Here is a 22282-nt window from a genome sequence, read left to right as displayed (position 1 = left end):
GAGATAAATTGTCTGCCAGCGGAGATAAGTTGTCCGCCAGCGGATATAGATTTCCCGCCACCGGAAATAAGTTTTCCGCCAGCGGAGAGACGTATTTCGTCAGCAGAGATAATTTGTCTGGCATTGGATATAGATTTTCCGCCACCGGAAATAAGTTTTCCGCCAGCGTAGAGACGTATTTCGTCGGCAGAGATAAGTTACCTGGCAAGGGATATAAATTTCCCGCCTCCGGAGATAAGTTTTCTGCCAGCGGAGAGACGTATTTCGTCAGCAGAGATAAGTTGTCCGGCAGAAGATATAAATTTCCCGCCTCCGGAGATAAGTTTTCCGCCAGCGGAGAGACGTATTTCGTCAGCAGAGATAATTTGTCTGGCAGGGGATATATATTTCCCGCCACCGAAAATAAGTTTTCCGCCACCGGAGAATCGTTGTTCGTCAGCGGATATAAATTGTCTGCCAGCGGAGATTACTTGTCCGCCAGCGGATATATATTTCCCGCCACCGGAAATAAGTTTTCCGCCAGCGGAGAGACGTATTTCGTCAGCAGAGATAATTTGTTTGGCAGGGGATATAAATTTCCCGCCACCGGAAATAAGTTTTCCGCCAGCGGAGAGACGTATTTCGTCAACAGAGATAAGTTGTCCGGCAGGGGATATAAATTTCCCGCCACCGGAAATAAGTTTTCCGCCAGCGGAGAAACGTAATTCGTCTGCGGGGATAAATTGTCCGTCTGGGGATATAAATTTCCCGCCGCCGGAGTTAAGTTTTCTTCCAGCGGAGAATCGTTGTTCGTCAGCGGAGATAAATTGTCTGCCAGCGGAGATAAGTTGTCCGCCAGCGGATATAGATTTCCCGCCACCGGAAATAAGTTTTCCGCCAGCGGAGAGACGTATTTCGTCAGCAGAGATAATTTGTCTGGCAGGGGATATAGATTTCCCGCCACCGGAAATAAGTTTTCCGCCAGCGGAGAGACGCATTTCGTCAGCAGAGATAAGTTGTCCGGCAGGGGATATAAATTTCCCGCCACCGGAAATAAGTTTTCCGCCAGCGGAGAGACGTATTTCGTCAGCAGAGATAAGTTGTCCGGCAGGGGATATAAATTTCCCGCCACCGGAAATAAGTTTTCCGCCAGCGGAGAAACGTAATTCGTCTGCGGGGATAAATTGTCCGTCTGGGGATATAAATTTCTCGCCGCCGGAACTAAGTTTTCTGCTAGCGGAGAATCGTTGTTCGTCAGCGGAGATAAATTGTCTGCCAGCGGAGATAAGTTGTCCGCCAGCGGATATAGATTTCCCGCCCCCGGAAATAAGTTGTCCGCCAGCGGAGAGACGTATTTCGTCAGCAGAGATAATTTGTCTGGCAGGGGATATAGATTTCCCGCCACCGGAAATAAGTTTTCCGCCAGCGGAGAGACGTATTTCGTCAGCAGAGATAAGTTGTCCGGCAGGGGATATAAATTTCCCCCTCTGGAGATAAGTTTTCTGACAGAGGAGAAACGTAGTTCGTCAGCGGATATAAATTATCTGCCAGCGGAGATAAGATGTCTGTCAGCGGAGAAAAGTTTTCCGCCAGCGGATATAAATTTCCCGCCACCGGAGAGAAGTTTTCCGCCAGCGAAGAGACGTATTTCGTCAGCAGAGGTAATTTGTCTGGCAGGGGATATAAATTTCCCGCCACCGGAAATAAGTTTTCCGCCAGCGGAGAGATCACACGTGCTCCTCTTTGGATTCACTGTGGTCTTGAACGAGTGAACCCACCTAGGATAAGCACTTCCTTGGGACCGGAACGGATTGCTTCGGGAAGGTGACGGATGCGAATCGTTTTTCGAACTGTGTAAAGCGGACGGGTTGCCCTCGATGGCTGCGAGCGTCAGATATCTCTGGCTGAGGAAGGATTCCATCTCCTTCCATGAAGGAAGCTCTTTCTTTGTGGTGACGGAATCTTCCCACAAAGCCCGTGTCAACCTCGGTAATTTGGAGGCGCAAATGGTCACCAGCAAGCTGTCCCAATTTTCGGTTGAGACCTTGGAGTGGGCCAGTGCGGTTAAGACCCCTTGGATCGTGCTGAGAAGCTCCTTTAGAGCACGACTTGACTCGGAACCGATGGAAGCCAACGAAAGGAAGATGTTTATCTGGTTGGTCACAAGGACGTAGTCCCCAGCGAATACTTCTATGTCGCATGGGGGGAGTCTGCAGCCGCCGTAAAAATCTGGCTGTGAGGAAGGACGTTCGTACACTGTAAAGCAGTCATCGAATTTGGATTGAAGGTCCGCTTCAGCCTGCGGGCCCTCTTCAGCCACAAATGCGAAACAGTTCTTATGCTCTGCCTCAACCTCGGCCCACTTGGTTTGGATTTGGTCACGGCGTACCGTGGCAAGCGAGGCGGATGGAGTGCGGGGATTCGGAAGGTTTATTCATTATTCATTATTTATTATTTTATAGCCATTGCGGCAGTGGCGGCGGATTGAGCCATTGTGCGGGAGTGTCGAGAGCCGCTTGGGCTGCTTTGCGTACGCGCTGGCACCTTAAGTGTGACCGGTGACGGGAACAGGACCGATTTGGTCTTCGAACCAGCGGAGCTTGTGGTGGGCCCCGGAGTACCTGGGGACTTCACTTTGCGAGTCACCGAGGTGGGCGTTTCTGGGGCGGAAGAGCTGCGTGGCCTTTTGACACTTGGAGAGGTCACCGGCAGAAGTTGTTTGCTCTCCTCGCGACCTGTTGGCATATTCGGCGCTCACACGCAGAAAAGAGAAAACATCCAAATCGGATGCGGAAGTGGCTGGATTCGAAGAGTAGATACGGACACCACAAGAGCAGAAAGAAATATTTATTTTCCAAAGCCACTATGGTCGTAATAGACGGAAAGGTCTCGAGCTTTTGCTGGAATGCAATTGTTGGATCAACTCGGATTGTTTAGCTTTACTCTTGGTAGAGGCTCCCAAACTATGAGTGATCCCAATTGGAGAAGAGCTGAGGAGAGGAACGGTCACATTGGCTGGCAATATTCGAAAATATTGTCAGTATGGTGTTCCTCCGTTTACCTTTGCAACGAATTAGGTAGTGGGATGTTGACTGCGGATGGAATGCAGAAGGAATTTTATTTCTTTCTAGTCATCAAGCTGACTGCTGTATGTGTGGTGGAAGCCTATCGGAACAAATAACATAAGAAAATACACTTGGTATTTGGCACTCGGGCGCATTCAATGGACGTTGAACCGAAAAACCAAAGAAAACAGTTATAAACTGTGGGTTTTGGATTTACTTGTTGTCAAAGCTTTTGGCATTTGTTTCACGATTTAATACAGCTGAGGAAGCCGTATTTATTCGGACGCGGCTCAAACTCCATACTATCGGTATTGATGGTGATCGATCGGTCGCCCAGCCCTAGTCCCACGGGTGATGTACAGAATCAACAATTGCAAATTGAAATGCAATTAATCGCCAAACTAGAGCTGTAAAACCATCCATAGTTGCACCACTCGATACGTTTGAATGGAATGATTAAAAAAATCGATACTATCGATAGTATCGGGCCCATATATTAATATTGAAAACGGCTATTTTTATACCCGATACTCAAAATGATTATTGGGGTATATTAGATTTGTGGTAAAAGTGGATGTGTGTAACGTCCAAAAGGAATCGTTTCCGACCCCATAAAGTATATATATTCTTGATCAGCATCAATAGCCGAGTCGATTGAGCCCTGTCTGTCTGTCCGTCTGTCCGTCCGTCCGTCTGTCCGTCTGTCCGTCCGTCCGTCTGTCCGTCTGTCCGTCCGTCCGTCCGTCCGTCTGTCCGTCTGTCCGTCCCCTTCAGCGCCTAGTGCTCAAAGACTATAAGAGCGAGAGCAACGATGTTTTGGATCCAGACTTCTGTGATATGTCACTGCTACAAGAATATTTCAAAACTTTGCCCCGCCCACTTCCGCCCCCACAAAGGGCGAAAATCTGTGGCATCCACAATTTCAACGATACGAGAAAACTAAAAACGTAGAATTGTAGAGAATGACCATATCTTTAAGACTGCGGAATCTGAATTGGATCGTATTATTATTATAGCCAGCATCAAGAAAACAATTTCATTTTTTCTCGCCCTGTATCTCTCTAACACACACGTAGCATAGGCGGCTTTGCTTAGAGTAAAACATTAGCGCCTAGATCTCAGAGACTACAAAAGCTAGAGCAACCAAATTTGGTATCCACACTCCTAATATATCGGACCGAGACGAGTTTGTTTCAAAATTTCGCCACACCCCCTTCCGCCCCCGCAAAGGACGAAAATCTGGGGATATTCAAAAATCTCAGAGACTATTAAGGCTAGAGTAACCAAATTTGGTATCCGCACTCCTGTTAGATCTTACTATAAAACGTGTATCTCAAAATTTCGCCCCACCCCCTTCCGCCCACACAAAGGACGAAAATCTGTTGCATCCACAATATTGCACATTCGAAAAAACTAAAAACGCAGAATCATAGATAATGACCATATCTATCAGATTGCTGAATCTGGATCAGATCAGATCATTTTTATAGCCAATAGGAACAAATCAATTTGCAGTGGCTACGCAGCGCCCGACGTCACGCTCAGACTGATTTTCTGTCTCTCTCGCACGCACTCTTTGTCGTGTCGTTTAATATTAGCGGCGTCTGCCGGAGGAGAGCCATACTGACTTAGTATCGGGTATAACCGTAGAGTTGCGGTTTCCGCAGCAACTCACAACGTTCCCCCTCGTTTTCAAGTGAAATTAAATAAAAATTGTTCAAAATTAAACGTTTTATTCATATTATTCCTTTTCAAAACTCAAAATCTAAGAAATGTTTCATAAATCAGTCTGAAAATATAGATTCATGACGTTGTATTTTTGCCAAGATAAGTTCATACTTGTAAGTTCAAATTAAAACGTAAGCAACAAATGTTTCAAACATTAATCTAAGTCTATAGGAATAATTCGCTTATTATAATTATAATGTGCTTTTTTGCTGAAATCAGGTTCATTGGTAATCCACTAGTTTTTGTTTAAAACAAAAGTTTGTCAACGACTTTTGGCTTGAGAGCGGACCTGCGCTCCGAAATGATCTGCCCAGCTTTGAAAAACATGCGCTCTGATTCAGTCGATGTTGCGGGAACACATAGCACATGCTTTGCCAAACTGGCTAGCTCTGGCATTTCACTTTCATTGCTCTGCAAAAAACGTACATACATAATTAAGTTTAAAGTACAAAAATGAAATTAACACTACTTACCCTCCAATACTCTAATGGATTGCAGTTATTTCCTGTGTTAATTTTTTCGAAATATTGTCGGAGGGTTACAATCGCGTCGACTCTATTGTTTCTTTTTATATCCGATTCTCAAAATGAGTATTGGGGTATATTAGATTTGTGGTAAAAGTGGATGTGTGTAACGTCCAGAAGGAATCGTTTCCGACCCCATAAAGAATATATATTTTTGATCAGCATCAATAGCCAAGTCGATTGAGCCCTGTCTGTCCGTCCGTCCGTCTGTCCGTCCGTCCGTCTGCCCGTCCCTATCAGCGCCTAGTGCTCAAAGACTATAAGAGCAAAAGCAACGACATTTTATATCCGAACGAATTTTATATCGACGATACGAGAAAACTGAAAATCGCAGAATCGTAGAGGATGACTGTATCTTCTAGAGTGCAAAATCTGAACCAGATCGTATTATTATTATAGGCAGAATCAAGAAAACAATTTCATTCTTTCTCTCTCTAACACACAGGTTTCATGGTCGGTTTTGCCAATTGCAAAATATGAGTTCAAGGATCTCAGAACCTATAAGAGCCAGAGCAACCAAATTTGGTATCCACACTCCTGTGATATCGGACCTCGACCGTTTCGTGTCCAAATTTCGCCACACCCCCTTCCGCCCCCGCAAAGGACGAAAATCTGGGGCATCCACAAATCTCAGAGACTATTAAAGCTAGACTAACCAAATTTGGTATCCGCACTTCTGTTAGATCTCACTACAAAACGTATATCTCAGAATTTCGCCCCACCCCCTTCCGCATCCACAAAAGACGAAAATCTGTTGCATCCACAATATTGCACATTCGAGAAAACTAAAAACGCAGAATCATAGATAATGACCGTATCTATCAGACTGCTGAATCTGGATCAGATCAGATCATTTGTATAGCCAAAAGGAACTAATCAATTTGCAGTGGCTACGCAGCGCCCGACGACACGCTCAGACTGATTTTCTGTCTCTCTCGCACGCACTCTTTGTCGTGTCGTTTAATATTAGCGGCGTCTGCCGATGGAGAGCCACACTGACTATGTATCGGGTATACATGTAGAGTTGCGGTCTCCGCAGCAGCTCACAACGTTCCTCCTCGTTTTTGTAGTTGTATTGGGTATGGGGAAGTTTATTATAGTGTATATATTCTTCGGATTAGGTTCTATGCCGTTAGTTGTTACTACATGGCCTAGGAATTCCGTTTCTTTCTTTAGGAATTCACACTTATCCATTTGAAGTTTGAGGTTTGCATCTCTCAACTTTCCAAAGACCCTTTTAAGTGACAACAAAAATTCTTCCAATGACGTTGAGTAGATAATAATGTCGTCTAGATACACAAGGCAAACTTTGAAAATTAAATCTTCGAACAGATTGTTCATGCATCTTTGAAATGTGGCGGGGGCAGTGGTTAGCCCAAAAGGCATACGAGTGAACTCGTAATGAACATGCTTAGTGGAGAAAGCTGTTTTTGGGATTGAGCTAGGTTCCATAGGAATTTGATGGAATCCTTTAGCTAAATCGATTGTTGTGAAATATTGGCACCTATTTAGTTTATCTAGTATTTCGTCCATTCTGGGTGTAGGATATTTATCCTTGATTGTCACCTCGTTTAGACTTCGATAATCTACTACCATTCGATATTTTTGCTTTCCTGAAGCATCTATTTTCTTTGGTATCATAGAAATGGGTGCACAATAGGGAGAATTCGACTTACGAATGATTCCCTGTCTAATCATGTCTTTGATTTGTTGATTCACTTCTTGATCGTGTATTTGAGCATATTTGTATGGTCGACGATATATAGGATCTTCCTGATGGGTTTTAATTTCGTGCTTTATTGTACTAGTGAAGGTCAAAATGTCACCTTTTTTATACTGCACGTCCTTAAACTCATACAGAACTTTCCTTAGTTTCTCTTTTTCTTCGTCATTTAAATGTTCCAACCTTAGCTGGTTACATTCCTTTAATTCATTCTCTAACGCGGAAGCGAAGTATTGCTCTCCTTCAGGAGATGGGTCAAGGCACTTAGGTGTAGTTATATCTTCCTTTGAAGATCGCTTATCACCTTTGTGTGCGGTCTTGTCGTCGGCAATTGCTTCTCCACTTTGGATGATTGGGTATGACCTTTCTCCTAACGTTACCGTTTCATTTCGGTGATCGATGACGGCTTTGCTGGCCATCAAATATTCTCTGCCTAAGAGTATATCATAATTCTCAGAAAAATTATGAATATAAAATTTTAGTTTTTTCGGACATTTTTTGGTTGCATTACGTGTAATGCTCTTAGTCAGGCAGACGAGTCCATTGATGGTATGGACAGTGAGGTTGTCGCTATCGACTTTAGAATCTGTATAATTTTCTTTTATTATATTTATTGAGGATCCCGAGTCCGCGATACCTCTTAATTTTTTATTATTTACGATTATTTCTATATATGGTCTTCCTCGATGTCTTCCGAGGCACTCTGCTGAAAATTTACATCCATTTTCATTTCTCCACTTTGACTTTCCCTAGATCGTTTGACCGGCTGATTCGGTGCACTGCTACCTGCCTGAGTCTGATTGATTCTGTGCTCTGCCCTGGTTTAGGGAATTTCTAAATTCGTTAAATAATCCTTTATTATTTACGGCATTATTTCCAGAATTATTTCGATTCGATCCATGGTTATTTCTGGAAGTACTTGGGTTTTGATTGTTAGAATCATTACTACTATAACGAGGGTAATAAGTTCCAACATTCCTACGATTGTTATTTCCGTCCCTTGAGTGTTCGTGATTCTTGTTATCAGTTACGAAATTTTCGTAGATTCCTAACTCTTGAGCTTATTTTTCTAGATTAGCCATTGTAGAAATGTCTTTCTTTGCTAAAATGATGAACAGTTTATTGGGTGAAGCATCTTCTATGGTATGTCTGGTGGCATTTGCCAGAGCGTTTTTAAAGATTATCTTATTTTCTGAGCTAGTCTCCAGATTTAGTTTACTTACTATAACATTTGACTTAATTTCTAGTTCTTCTACAAACTTACGAGTACTCCCATTGAATTTGGTGTCGTGTGGTTGTTGTAGCAGCGTCTCGTATGGAGTGTGATTGTCCAATTTGCTGATTAATGCTGCCTTTAGATCGGTCCAGGTGTTAGGTTGAAGGCTTTGTGATAAAAGTTGTGCTCGTCCGCACAGTTGACCCTCAGTGGCTCCGTACATGATGCTTTGTTGTCGGATGTCTTCTGTTGGGTACAATTCGGAGATTTACTCAATCCTTCTTATGAACGAGCTTAGACGTTCTTGGCATCCGTCATATGGTGGAATTTGCCTGATTGACTTCAAGGCTTGGTTCAGGTGTATTTCTGTTAGCGGCATGTTGATTTTTTTATTTTTTTTTTTTACTAATATTAATTGAGTTTGAATCGTTTGTAGATTCTTTGGCGGATCTCTTTAGTATTAGCGTTACTTTTTCTCTGATCACTGTAGGTTATTACGCACTGTAACTGTGACTACGCCAATTGATCGTCTAAAAAAAGGATTCACTTTTAACTGAGATCCTACCGGCTGCGCCATTAAAATATGCGACACTTGAGTTTAAGTTTTAAAAAAGATTTATTATTTCACTTAAACTTAGCGTACAATGGTTAGTTAGTTTCCCCGACGATGATTGAGGTCAGATGTCTTGAATGGAATTAACTTGGGTGAATTCTCCGACGGTGTCGCGATTGACGTTTGTCTTGAACAGAACTGACTTGCCTACTTAGATGTAGACTATTTATATTATGATGCTTGGATTGGGATTCGGAGGCGTTGGCTTCGGCTTCGGCTTCGGTGATGGAGTACGTGACTCGATCGATATGTGGGAAAGGCGGCTTTTGATGAAACGTTTTCGCTGCGTATGATCGGTGTTGCATTACTTGGGGGTGGCTGAGAATAGGGCCTCTGATTGGTGAGCTAGGATGGCGTGGTTCTTGAGAATCGATTAGCAATTGATCTCTGGAGGGTGGCGTGATTCTAGTGCGGCTGGATACGCGGCATCTATTGTTTTATGTTCAACTTCTAGCTTAGGGTGTTTGTTTACATTGCCGGCTATCGGCTACACGTGGTCCACTTCGAGCGTGAAATTGTTTATGGGGGTTCGAGGCTGAGGGTGTCGGATTGTTTATAGTATGTGGGTGCAGGGTAATTGACATAGATAAGGGTATGCGGAGCATGGACTATAGATGTCACTATATATATAAAGTGTATTAAAATGTGTGATCTCTCTCTCTTTTAAAATATTTGTGTTCATTGATAAATAACACTTTTTTTTTTTTAATATATTTGATTTACTTTAACTCCGCTTAACTTTAAATTTTCATTCGACTTTCCCAGAAGAATTTAAATTTTCTCATTTTTATTCCCATTTGTTTTTATTATATATTTCATTATATTATATATATATTTTTTTAAATTTTATTAGGTTGATCAGACCTTTTTTTTCTCTTTCATGAAACGTTTCATTGATTATATATTTTTAACCTATCTGTTCGGGCGAAGCCCGAGTGTAAATTTTGTACCATCGTTCTATTGCCTATCAATTCACTTTCCTTTCCATTTTTGTCATTATACTAAACTAACGTAACGTAAGCGTAGCTTTATCTATGCTCGCTCAGCAACATGCTCTCATTTAATCATCTAGTCTTTATCTATGCTCGCTCTTGTTATCTTCTCTTTCATATGCCGTCGCTAAGCCGTCAGCAGCTGCGCCTGCTCTAGCAGTTACCGCTTGATATAGTTGGAGAACAGACCTTTTTTGTCCCCAATCTATTACTTTGGCTCGAGATCGGCTCGCTTGCCTCGTCCAAGTGTATCACTCTAATACTATTGTAAAAGGCTCTGGCATCTTCGGCCACCCTCAACACACAAAATACTTATAATAAAATTTATAACGTTTCGGAAATTAATTCGTGAAATTATTGAACAATCATAGTCAGCGAAAAAGCTCGTCTCATCACTATCCTTATGTACTTTTTGTTTCTTATTCTTACTATCTTTAATGTAGATGTTGTCATTATCTTCTATTTTTTCTACTATATATGGTCCTAAATATACTGGGTCTAATTTGTGGCCTGCTTCATTTCTTTTAAGTACCTTATCTCCTACTTTTAATTCAAAATTTCTTGTTTTTTCATCGTATGCTAATTTCCTATAAGCCTTGGCTTTTTATACCCGATACTCAAAATGAGTATTGGGGTATATTAGATTTGTGGTAAAAGTGGATGTGTGTAACGTCCAGAAGGAATCGTTTCCGACCCCATAAAGTATATATATTCTTGATCAGCATCAATAGCCGAGTCGATTGAGCCCTGTCTGTCTGTCCGTCTGTCCGTCCGTCCGTCCGTCTGTCCGTCCGTCCGTCCGTCCGTCCCCTTCAGCGCCTAGTGCTCAAAGACTATAAGAGCTAGAGCAACGATGTTTTGGATCCAGACTTCTGTGATATGTCACTGCTACAAAAATATTTCAAAACTTCGCCCCGCCCACTTCCGCCCCCACAAAGGACGAAAATCTGTGGCATCCACATTTTTAAAGATACGATAAAACCAAAAACGCAGAATCGGTGAGGATGACCATATCTTCTACAGTGCAAAATCTGAACCACATCGTATAATGATTATAGCCAGAATCAAGAAAACAATTTCATTCTTTCTCGCTCTGTCTCTCTCTAACACACAGGTTTCATGGTCGGTTTTGTCAATTGCAAAATATGAGTTCAAGGATCTCAGAACCTATAAGAGCCAGAGCAACCAAATTTGGTATCCACACTCCTGTGATATCGGACCTCGACCGTTTCGTGTCCAAATTTCGCCACACCCCCTTCCGCCCCCGCAAAGGACGAAAATCTGGGGCATCCACAAATCTCAGAGACTATTAAAGCTAGACTAACCAAATTTGGTATCCGCACTTCTGTTAGATCTCACTACAAAACGTATATCTCAGAATTTCGCCCCACCCCCTTCCGCATCCACAAAAGACGAAAATCTGTTGCATCCACAATATTGCACATTCGAGAAAACTAAAAACGCAGAATCATAGATAATGACCGTATCTATCAGACTGCTGAATCTGGATCAGATCAGATCATTTGTATAGCCAAAAGGAACAAATCAATTTGCAGTGGCGCCCGACGTCACACTCAGACTGATTTTCTGTCTCTCTCGCACGCACTCTTTGTCGTGTCGTTTAATATTAGCGGCGTCTGCCGCAGGAGAGCCATACTGACTTAGTATCGGGTATAACTGTAGAGTTGCGGTGTCCGCAGCAACTCACAACGTTCCACCTCGTTCTAATATAATTCTAGCTCTTTTGTATGATATTTCTAATCTAAACTTTAGTTCCTTAGAGTAGTCATCTAAATTGTAAATAGGATCTATGTAATAAGTTCTGTTTAAATCTATGAACTGTTTTGGTAGTCTGCCAAATACTAGTTCGTATGGACAATACTCATGCGTTGCTGATGGTGTCGTGTTGAAACAATAAGTGAAATATTGAATCCAGACATCCCAATCAGTTTTGTCTGCAGAGATGTATGAACGAATGTATTCATTAAACGTTCGATGACTTCGTTCTATTGTCCCTAATGTTTGGTGATGATATGCAGTAGAGGTGAGATTCTCGATCTTCATATACTTGGATTAATCAGTTAAAATCTGGTTTTTATACTCTGTTCCCAAATCCGAGATGACCGTCTTCGTTGGACCAAACTTGAGTATGAAATTTTCGAATATAGCTTTTGCGACATTATTTGCGCTTTTGCTTTTTATTGGAATGGCTACTAAATATTTAGTAAGGTCACGAATTAATGTGACTATGTATTCATTGCCATTTTCTGATTTAGGTAGCGGACCACTATTACTATATCGAAAGCATTCACAGGTGTTTCTGTGAGAGTCAAAGGAGTTTTTGTGTGCGTCTTTGTTTTAGACATTTGGCATTTTTGACATCTGCGTACGTACTCTTTTATATGATGTGTCATATTTTTCCAGTAGTAGTGTCTTTTTATTTTCGCTAACGTTCTTGTTATGCCACTGTGGCCTCCTTGAATTGGGTCGTCATGGTATGTAGACAATATTTGTTGTATCTTTTTTTCATTTGGTTTTTGGGTCACCGGCTGTAGTAGCGCTGCTCTTAAAGATTTTAATATTTCATTGCCCATATTTTTAAAAGAATCTATTGAAACTGATTCAAAGATCTTTTCGCTCGGTGCCACTTTGAGTTGGCTGATTTTTAATATACCGGCCTCTTTTTTGAGCCTTTGGAAGAACTGACCTAGGTCGAGAATTCCATTAGTATATAAATCGTAACTTTAATTCTTGTGATTATTTTATTTCCATGTTTGAATAAAAATTTAAATTCTGTTATGCGCAAGGTCACTACTTTTGGTACTTAATCATTTGTAATGACTTCATGTACGTTGGGCTTAGATACATTTTTATGACTGTGCCTTGGCAGAAGTTCATATTTTTCTACTGTACAGTTTTTATATTGTCTACTTTGTCGCCTGGTAGTGACTTTCAGGACTTTATGTTGCATGTCTTTGAGTTATTTTATAGTAATACGTGAAAGTGCGTCTGGTATAAAATTATCTTTCCCCTTTAGGTATTCTACTGTGAAGTCATATTCTTCAAGTTCTAGCCGCATGCGAGTTAATTTCAAACTGGGATTAGTCATAGAAAAAAGATATGTTAATAGTCTGTGATCCGTTTTAACAGTAAAGTGTTTGCCATAAATATATGGTCTGAAATGAGTAGTTACCCAATGAATTGCCGCTAGCTCTAGTTCTGTTATGCTCTTCAGCTATTGGGAGCTGAATTCCGTCACGGTTCTGAGTTAGAACCGCTCCGCAAGCTTGTTTACTAGCTTCTGTTATAATGCAAAATTCTCTGCGAAAATCAGGATATTGTAATAATGTGGGGTGCATAAGCTTTTCTTTAAGGTATTGGAATGAGTTTTGGCATTCACTTGACCATTCAAAAGGAAAATTCTTTTTACATAATCTAGTTATGTGAAGTGAATAATCGGTGAAGTTTTTTATAAATCGACGATAATAATTGCAGAATGCTACAAATCGTCTCGCGCTGTCCGCATCATGAGGGACAGGATAATTTTTGATGACGTCAAATTTCTTGTCATCTGGCAATACTCCTTTGTCAGTGCATTTGTGACCTAAGAATGTCACTTCATGCATGAAAAATAAACATTTTTCTGGATGCAACTTTAGGTTATATTTCCTACATACATAAAAAACATCAGTTAAGTTTTTAATCATGTGTTTTTCGGAACATCCTATCACCAGTAAGTCATCCATATAAAGGAATGCCGGAGAGGGTTCTAAACCCGAGAATGCTATTGTCATCATTCTCTGAAATGAATTTGGTGCTATTTTAAGACCAAATGGTAATATATATGAGCCATTGCTTGTTGAAAAAGATGTTATATTTCTTGAATTTTCTTCAAGTTCGATTTGGTGAAAACCTGACATTAAGTCAAGGCTTGAAAAGTATTTAGCTCTGCCCAGGTGGTCTAGAATATCATCAATATTGGGCAGCGGGAATTTATTAGAAAGTAGTTTTTTGTTGATTTGGCGGTTGTCAATTACTACTCGCCATTTCTTTTCTTTTGAATTTGGTAATGATTTTTTCTGAACTAACAAGAGTGGGCTGTTATACTCGGATACAGACGGTTCTACGATTTTGTCATTTATTAATTTCCCTACTTGTTTTTGAATTTCTTCAACGTGGCTATGCGGGCTTCTGTAAATTTTAATATAAATGGGTTCATCATCTTTAAGTCTTAATGTTTGTTTATAAAAATTATTTGTCGCTATTGGTTGGGTTTCCAGTCCGAACACATCACTATACTTGGTGCATAATTCTGTTAGTTGACTTTTGAATTGTTCTGGAAAATTTTTCTTTAACTTTGAAAGTACTAAAGAAAGTTTTCTGGATTAGTGTTATGAATTGTATTTAGAAGGCGAATGTAGACATGTTTGGATGCTGCTGTTGTATTTGCAACATAAATTGCAAAATAAATTATGTATTTCTTGATTAGGAACAAATATATAATCGTTTACTGTATTAATGTCTATTTTTCGAATTACTTGGGATCTGGCTGGCAGAAGAACTGTATTGTTTCCAGCAATATATTTTATCGGACCATAAATAGGATAATTTAAGTTTTGAGGTCCAATTATAAACCAGTAATCACTTTGAAGTCTAATTGGCAATTGAATTTTTTTATAAAATCAATGCCAATTATTCCATCACACGGTATTGAAAAATCTGAATCTACTAAATGAAATTCGTGTGGAATAATATATTTTGTTGATTGAAGTTCTATTGAAGTTGTTCCTTGAGATTTTATAACACCTGGGCCTATGCCTTGGATGTTTATAATTATGTCTTCTTGAATATTAAAATTATCTGAATTTATTTTTAAAAGTGAGATGTCTGCACCAGTATCTATTAGGAATGTGAGTTTATGATTAGTTGAATGATTATAAAAAGTGACAAATATATTAAGACTGTAATTGATGGAATGAACCTTTTCATTTACTGATTGTTTCCTAAAGGGTTCTGAGAGTTTTCCGACGCATTTTGCGTCACTCTCACTTTGTTATTATTGTAACCTTGGTTGGAGTTACCTCGGCCTCTTCCTCGATTGTGGCCTCGTCTTCCTCCACGGTTATTGTAATTATTGTTGTTGTTGTTGTTACCGCTTCGGTTTTAGTTGTGGTTGTAATTTCTGCCACGATTATAACCTCGGCCTCCTCTATTATTGTGATTTGCACCTCGTCGATAATACAGGACAGTAATACTTTGACTTGCATGATATGTTTTACCTTATCAATCGAACAATTTAGGGTCATAGCTTTTACAGCTGTTGTAGTGCTGTAATTGTTGGCAAGTGATTGGCTTAGACCTTCATTGATATAGGCTCCTTCAAGGGCCTTTGCCAGTTTTTCCACCTCTTGGGTGTATTGGTTAGCCGTTTTGTGTTTCTGTTGCAGATAAAGTAGCTTGGCAGATACAACTTCTACCGATTCTCCTTTTACTGCATTTGACAGTTGCAGGAATGATTGCAGGAATTGTCTGCTCATTACTAATTAGATTTCTCGCATGGCCTTTAAGTTTTGTTTTTATAAGGCTTATGGCTGTTAGCTGACGGGTGTCGTTTAAGGTATCTAATAAATTCAAAGAATCTGGAAAACTTTGCAGATTTTCCGGCTTCCCGTCAAACTCTGGTAATAGAGATATGTATGGCTAGCTTGATAAATTCTGCAACTGTTTGTGCCATTTCAGAGATTGTTATCGTTTCCGGTTTCGTTTCGATTGTATAGCTTTCTTCTAGTGTTTCGATGTCACCACAGATTCAGCGTCGCTTGACTGAGTCGATTCGTCTAATTCTTTTAATTGGTCGGGATCAAACTTCGCCAATTGATTTAGACTTTCTGGCACTTTTATATGAATGTATCGCTTATTGGTGACAGTAATTAATCTTGTGTTTAGGGATTTTATTACCCTTAAACATTTACTTTTGTGCTCAGATGTGAATTTGTTTTCGAAACGATTTACTAAGATAATTATATTATTATGTTCCCTTACTAATATTTCTATATTGTTTTTCAGAGTTTCCGCTTTTATAACTGCATCTTTTTTAATGCATTTGTAAGATTTATCGAATTTGTAACGAAGTGCGTCTATATGTTTCGCGATTTCGTTCCATTCCATTCTTTTAATGGAATTATCTTACTTTTGTAAGCGTACCAACCATATAGTTCCTATACCTAAATATGGATCTTATTCTTTTATTAATTTTACCTTGACATATGGTAGTGTTGAAAGTACCATTGCCTTTTCTGCTTTATCGCAGTGAATAAGTGTGCTACAGATTGCGCCGAAAGCTTCTATATAATCAGTCTCAAGCTGATGTGCTGATATGTATTCGCTATGCGAATGTAAACCTTGAATCGCATTAATGCGAAAATTTGGATAGCTTTCGTAGACGTGATCTATTTTCTCTTTATTCATTTCTAGATCTTATCTTGGTTATTTGCCCTGCTCATGTATCTTTTCTTGATAATTTTGTTATGCTTAACATAGAGTGTAAGCAGAAATTGCAAAACCAATTCTATCGTGATAATTAATAACAGGATCCACAATGAGTTTATGTCATCCGTGTGATCAATTATCTTGACGTTGTTTACAACGTTGGCCGTATTGTCTTTTGCCTCACTAGAATCACTAAACCACCCCATTATGTAGTTTTAATTGTTTTTATACATTCAATGAAAATAATTTTTTTCGTTCTAACGTTCACGAAAGAAAAATTAATTTTATTTTAAAAAAAATCTTGGTTTAGTCTTTCATTTAATCTTTTTCTTTTAATCTTATATGGGGTTTTATAAAGAAAAAAAATATATTCCTCCCTTTGAAAATCGAAAATAAAAATTGGAGTGATATTTTCAGTGCAATGAACTTATTGCAAGATTTATCAATTACACAAAGTTTCTAAACGCAGCTGAGTATAAATACTCAGCGCTAGAGGGGTGGAAAAGTTAGTTATATATTGGTATATACATATGTATGCCTTCTGCATACATATGTTGTGTATGGCTTGACCACTTGAGATAAAAGTGCATGCTCAGCATTCCCACGCGCTACGATCGGCATGCATATACATACATAAGTGGTGGATCGTATGACATATGCGCTGGTGTGTTTATATGTTTAAGTGTGGTCTTTTGGGTATTTGTATATTTGTATTTATTATGACAAAGTGTCACAATGTATTAACGGATTTTTATACCCTTTGATTTATGATAATGGTAGGGTAGATATGCTACGAGACACCACCATTTCGGTTTGGGAACCACAAAGTATTAATATATTAATAGCAAATGTACCAAAAATGAAGAAAATAATACAAAAAAAATCAAAATTCGAAAATTCAAAAATCAATATTTTGTAGCTGGTGACTGTGTGGGAGGGAGAATTAAAACGGAGTTTACCTGCAAAGTTACATCACCCGCTACTAAATGAAATTCGTGTGGAATAATATATTTTGTTGATTGAAGTTCTATTGAAGTTGTTCCTTGAGATTTTATAACACCTGGGCCTATGCCTTGGATGTTTATAATTATGTCTTCTTGAATATTAAAATTATCTGAATTTATTTTTAAAAGTGAGATGTCTGCACCAGTATCTATTAGGAATGTGAGTTTATGATTAGTTGAATGATTATAAAAAGTGACAAATATATTAAGACTGTAATTGATGGAATGAACCTTTTCATTTACTGATTGTTTCCTAAAGGGTTCTGAGAGTTTTCCGACGCATTTTGCGTCACTCTCACTTTGTTATTATTGTAACCTTGGTTGGAGTTACCTCGGCCTCTTCCTCGATTGTGGCCTCGTCTTCCTCCACGGTTATTGTAATTATTGTTGTTGTTGTTGTTACCGCTTCGGTTTTAGTTGTGGTTGTAATTTCTGCCACGATTATAACCTCGGCCTCCTCTATTATTGTGATTTGCACCTCGTCGATAATACAGGACAGTAATACTTTGACTTGCATGATATGTTTTACCTTATCAATCGAACAATTTAGGGTCATAGCTTTTACAGCTGTTGTAGTGCTGTAATTGTTGGCAAGTGATTGGCTTAGACCTTCATTGATATAGGCTCCTTCAAGGGCCTTTGCCAGTTTTTCCACCTCTTGGGTGTATTGGTTAGCCGTTTTGTGTTTCTGTTGCAGATAAAGTAGCTTGGCAGATACAACTTCTACCGATTCTCCTTTTACTGCATTTGACAGTTGCAGGAATGATTGCAGGAATTGTCTGCTCATTACTAATTAGATTTCTCGCATGGCCTTTAAGTTTTGTTTTTATAAGGCTTATGGCTGTTAGCTGACGGGTGTCGTTTAAGGTATCTAATAAATTCAAAGAATCTGGAAAACTTTGCAGATTTTCCGGCTTCCCGTCAAACTCTGGTAATAGAGATATGTATGGCTAGCTTGATAAATTCTGCAACTGTTTGTGCCATTTCAGAGATTGTTATCGTTTCCGGTTTCGTTTCGATTGTATAGCTTTCTTCTAGTGTTTCGATGTCACCACAGATTCAGCGTCGCTTGACTGAGTCGATTCGTCTAATTCTTTTAATTGGTCGGGATCAAACTTCGCCAATTGATTTAGACTTTCTGGCACTTTTATATGAATGTATCGCTTATTGGTGACAGTAATTAATCTTGTGTTTAGGGATTTTATTACCCTTAAACATTTACTTTTGTGCTCAGATGTGAATTTGTTTTCGAAACGATTTACTAAGATAATTATATTATTATGTTCCCTTACTAATATTTCTATATTGTTTTTCAGAGTTTCCGCTTTTATAACTGCATCTTTTTTAATGCATTTGTAAGATTTATCGAATTTGTAACGAAGTGCGTCTATATGTTTCGCGATTTCGTTCCATTCCATTCTTTTAATGGAATTATCTTACTTTTGTAAGCGTACCAACCATATAGTTCCTATACCTAAATATGGATCTTATTCTTTTATTAATTTTACCTTGACATATGGTAGTGTTGAAAGTACCATTGCCTTTTCTGCTTTATCGCAGTGAATAAGTGGGCTACAGATTGCGCCGAAAGCTTCTATATAATCAGTCTCAAGCTGATGTGCTGATATGTATTCGCTATGCGAATGTAAACCTTGAATCGCATTAATGCGAAAATTTGGATAGCTTTCGTAGACGTGATCTATTTTCTCTTTATTCATTTCTAGATCTTATCTTGGTTATTTGCCCTGCTCATGTATCTTTTCTTGATAATTTTGTTATGCTTAACATAGAGTGTAAGCAGAAATTGCAAAACCAATTCTATCGTGATAATTAATAACAGGATCCACAATGAGTTTATGTCATCCGTGTGATCAATTATCTTGACGTTGTTTACAACGTTGGCCGTATTGTCTTTTGCCTCACTAGAATCACTAAACCACCCCATTATGTAGTTTTAATTGTTTTTATACATTCAATGAAAATAATTTTTTTCGTTCTAACGTTCACGAAAGAAAAATTAATTTTATTTTAAAAAAAATCTTGGTTTAGTCTTTCATTTAATCTTTTTCTTTTAATCTTATATGGGGTTTTATAAAGAAAAAAAATATATTCCTCCCTTTGAAAATCGAAAATAAAAATTGGAGTGATATTTTCAGTGCAATGAACTTATTGCAAGATTTATCAATTACACAAAGTTTCTAAACGCAGCTGAGTATAAATACTCAGCGCTAGAGGGGTGGAAAAGTTAGTTATATATTGGTATATACATATGTATGCCTTCTGCATACATATGTTGTGTATGGCTTGACCACTTGAGATAAAAGTGCATGCTCAGCATTCCCACGCGCTACGATCGGCATGCATATACATACATAAGTGGTGGATCGTATGACATATGCGCTGGTGTGTTTATATGTTTAAGTGTGGTCTTTTGGGTATTTGTATATTTGTATTTATTATGACAAAGTGTCACAATGTATTAACGGATTTTTATACCCTTTGATTTATGATAATGGTAGGGTAGATATGCTACGTGACACCACCATTTCGGTTTGGGAACCACAAAGTATTAATATATTAATAGCAAATGTACCAAAAATGAAGAAAATAATACAAAAAAAATCAAAATTCGAAAATTCAAAAATCAATATTTTGTAGCTGGTGACTGTGTGGGAGGGAGAATTAAAACGGAGTTTACCTGCAAAGTTACATCACCCGCTTCCGCTGGCTGACATTAGCTCACTGGCCGTACACCTTTGAACTCAAACTTGCTTCTTTTCAAACCCGAGTTGCTTTATCAAAGTTTCCTGTTTTTTTTTATATTCTTTTCGAGCTTCAAACAAACGGGCTATTTCCTGAATATATACGGGCCTACTCGCTATCCTACATAGATTCCGTTGTAATGAACATGGCCTAGATTTTCAGATCGCATTATATTTCGGTGGAGGCTGGCAGCACAGTGACACACAGACACAAGTCACACCGACACATATGTCGCACGGATAGGCAGAGGCCATTACCAAAAATTTCACGGAGTTATTCCAGAACAGAAGGCTCTAATATACCAATATCTACTGCGGGGGGGTTATATGAACGAGAATTTATTTTTACACTGCTACTAATTCCATGTGAGGTTAGGTTCGCACGCAGTTCCCGATCTCCGCATTGGCAGCGTCGATTTGTTTTCGCTGACCCAGCCTGACCGAAGGAACATGGGATTTCGGAACTACGAAGATTTCCTTGGTCATAAGACCGCCGGTTACACGTCAAATCCTCTCTCTTGGCCCGATCAGCCGGGCGGCCTCGCCCCGCTCAGCAAAAGTTCGCTGATCTGTCGAGCTGATCAGCTGGTGGATATTACACGACTTAAAAGCTCCGGTAGCAGCTTGTTGACTTTGCTACTATTAAGTCGATTTAAAGTAGCCACTATTCTGTGAAATATGCAGACTAGGTGCCAATTCTAAGTTTGGGAAAAGCAGAAAACGAAAATAGGGATTAGCTACTTTTCATGACACAGTTAAGTCACACACTAATATTTACCCCTTTTTGGAACAGGCACCGCACCGATATAGGGAGGGGTTGGTTTTAGCTTTTTTTTTTTAAAGTTCGTCTCTCTTTCTCCAGGTATTGGCCGCGGCGCCACGGTACATACAGGTATATGTAACCGTATTGGACAAAGTAGCTACTAGAGCACCAGAGGGAAAAGGAAAAACCACAAAAGTATACATGTAGTAGTTTAAGTTGCTTGATGGCAACGAGTAACATTTATTTGATAAGTATGTTGGACTTAAAATTATAACAGCTCCAAGTTTTACAAGTATGTTTGTGACTAATTATATGCGTGTACGTCTGATGCGTGGCTGAACTGACAACTGACTGATCTCTCTCTCTTGCTATCGGCTCTCTCAGAGCCGATTACTGCTCTATCCCGACGACACGACGAAAACACGACCGCTTCGTGTCTCTCTCTTTCCTTCGTTTCCTACATTCGGCTGTCCTGACGGACCATTCGCCTCGGATGGGTCTAGCCAAGGTTTCATATATTCTGAAACTGTAGAGGTCTTATAGGGACCCTCAGTATCCCCAATCTTCTCGACTTCGTACCTTCCATGATTCTTTACCCTAACCACCTTATACGGCCCTAGATACTTTCCTTTTAGCTTTAATCCAGTACCATACTGAGTACGCTTCATAGCTACTAGCTCATTAACCTCATACTGTCTATCTAGTTTCCTTTTTAAGTCAAAACTCTTCTTGTTTTCCTGCTGTAACCGTGCAATGTTTTCAACTACTTCCTTTCTAATTTTTTCGCGGTCCTTGTTCAACTCTTCTTCCAATATTTCTTTTATTTTTGGATCCATTCCTATACGCATGTCTAGCCCAGTCAATATCTTGAAAGGTGTTACCTTGGTACTTCGCGGCTCAACACTGTTGATAATTTGCTGTACTTTTCCTAGATGCTTATACCAACTACCGGAATTACCCTGACACAATTTCGACAACATAGGCACCACTATCTTGTGATCCTTTCGACTTGACCATTCCCACGTGGAACGCCTGTGGCGATCATTAAATGCTGTATTTTCTCTCTCTCACAATATTCACGAAACAAATTGGACATAAACGCTGCACCCCTATCCGTCACTATTCTGTTCGGATTACCAAAACTAGTCCCCTGAATTTCCAAACACTTAACGACCTCTTCAACGCCTGTACTACGTGTAGAATATAACCAAACAAACTTAGAAAATCCATCAACGACAACCAGTATATAATTGTACTGTTTTTTAGTCATTTCCATTGGTCCAACGTGATCAATGTGATACGTTTGTAACGGCCCATCACCCTTGTCTATTGGTTGCAAATAACCCTCACGTTTTCCTGTCTTTTCATTGACAATGATACACTCGACACAACTATTTATTACGCGCCATACTTTGTCTTTTAAC

This window comes from Drosophila miranda, chromosome 2 (assembly GCF_003369915.1).
Source record: "Drosophila miranda strain MSH22 chromosome 2, D.miranda_PacBio2.1, whole genome shotgun sequence".
NCBI classification, from domain to species: domain Eukaryota; kingdom Metazoa; phylum Arthropoda; class Insecta; order Diptera; family Drosophilidae; genus Drosophila; species Drosophila miranda.
Note: the sequence above shows the minus strand (reverse complement) of the source record.